This window comes from Talpa occidentalis, unplaced genomic scaffold (assembly GCF_014898055.3).
Source record: "Talpa occidentalis isolate TD23 unplaced genomic scaffold, MPIMG_talOcc4v2.1 talOcc4.11, whole genome shotgun sequence".
NCBI classification, from domain to species: domain Eukaryota; kingdom Metazoa; phylum Chordata; class Mammalia; order Eulipotyphla; family Talpidae; genus Talpa; species Talpa occidentalis.
This window is the reverse complement of record NW_023601104.1, coordinates 86,593,927-86,595,669: the sequence shown is the minus strand read 5'-3', so window position 1 is coordinate 86,595,669 and position 1,743 is coordinate 86,593,927. Positions and strand designations below refer to the sequence as shown.

The window sequence follows — 1,743 nt, the reverse complement described above, 5'->3', positions numbered from 1 at the left end:
ACAAGCATTCAACAAAGTGTCATGGTATTCTTTTCACACAACATTCATATCAATTTTTTCAAGGGTCATAAAGATTTTCTCAGCTACTAGCAGGAACCCACTGATCTCTCTCACTATTCTAATGGAGCACTTTTTGTTTGTTTTTAAGCTCAAAGGATGTAATACCTAAAAAAGAAACCCTCCCTAACGTTAATAAGAGCATTTTCCCTCCAAATGTAGAAAGCTGTTCAGAGCTCCAAATGGCGCTGGACCTGTTTGCACACGTCTGATTTATTCTTTAAAAGACCATCCACGGGGTATAATACACAATAGAGCCGGCGTTTGCGGAGTGCTTAGTGCTGCGTCCTGTGGGGCACTGGCTCACTGAGTCCTCAAACCAAGGCTAAGGGGCAGGAGCGGTCACTATCGCCACTTGACAGATGGGGAGAGCGAGGCCCGAGAGCAGCAAGGACCTGCCTAATAGGAGAGACAAGCAGAGGCCAGTAGCTGTAAGACCACAGTTAATGATTCACTCACCGCCCTCAGGCTGTCCTTTCAGGAGGGATTGCACACACACACACACACACACACACACACACCCAGGCTGCTCCTTTCAGCAGAGGTTGCACCAAGAACACACATGCATGCGCGCGCACACACACACACACACACATATATGCAGGCTGCTCCTTTCAGCAGAGGTTGCACCAAGAAACATACATGCATGCGCGCGCGCACACACACACACACACACACACACACACACATACACGCTCCTCTTTCTCTCCAACTCTTCATCCAGGCAAATTGCTTGGCAACGCACAGAGGAAACTCCATCCAAAGCCCGAGTCCGCGGGGTCCGGGCGCCGCTGGGCGCTGTCCAGCGGGCAGCGCGCCTGAGAGGCCAGGCTGGGGTCCTGTCTCACGACACCCCAAAGGGGGGACTGAGCGCCAAGGCTGAGATTTCAGACGCCGGGGGGTGGAGGTGGGGGGAGAAACCGTCTCCAGGGACACCTGTTGAGGCCGCCCTACTCCGGCCAATGAAGACGCCCCGGGAACCCGCATCTCAGGGAGGGCGCGCGTTGGGCAAAACAGTGTCCACGTGTGGGTGCGGGGTGCAGGTGTCACCCATCCACCCCCGCCCGCCTTCGGCGAACTCACATCACCCCTCCCACTCCTGGGCGCCCGGGGCGGGGGAGATGCCCGGCGCCCCGGAGCCGCGGCCGAGGCCGGCGCGGGAGGGGGGCGCCCCGGGCTCCGGGCAGCCCCGGGGCGCTGGGACCTCGCGGCGAGCCCGCCCCCCGCCCTCTCCACCTGCGGAGCCCTCTCGCGGGCCCCGATCGCGCTCGCGCGCGGGGTACGGCTACCTGCGACGCCGCCTGCTGGGTCCAAACGCCGGCCGGAAGGTCGCCGCGGCGAAGGCGGCTCGGCTGGCCCGGCTGGCCCGGGGATCCCGCCCGCCGCGCGCCCTGGGGCCCCGCGCCGCCGCCAGCTCCCGACTGCGGGCTCGCCCGGCGCCCGCCGGCGCCCCGCCGCGCTCCCGCCGCTCCTGATTGGCCGCGGCGCCCGCCGGAGCGGCGCTCTGATTGGACAGCCGGGAGCGGGGCGGGGGCGCGGGGGGCGGAGCAGGCGGGACCGCCCGGGGCACCCCCAGTGCCGCAGCTTTGCGCCCCCGCTGCACCCCGGGGTGCGGATCCAGAGGCTGTCGCCCGGATCCTACGCCTCTGCGCTGAGCGGGCCCCGCGGTCCAAACACCCGGGGAGC

The 1,743-nt window shown here is 64.1% G+C and overlaps 1 protein-coding gene across 1 annotated transcript in view; it reads right to left on the bottom strand.

The window, feature by feature from the left end:
- Positions 1–1,406, bottom strand: part of STON2 (stonin 2) — a 137,925-nt gene extending 136,519 nt beyond the window's left edge. The window contains exon 1 of the mRNA XM_037503754.2: positions 1,347–1,406. The gene's annotated coding sequence lies outside the window, so the exon portion shown is untranslated. The remainder of the gene's footprint in view (positions 1–1,346) is intronic.
- Between the last annotated feature and the right edge of the window lie 337 nt (positions 1,407–1,743).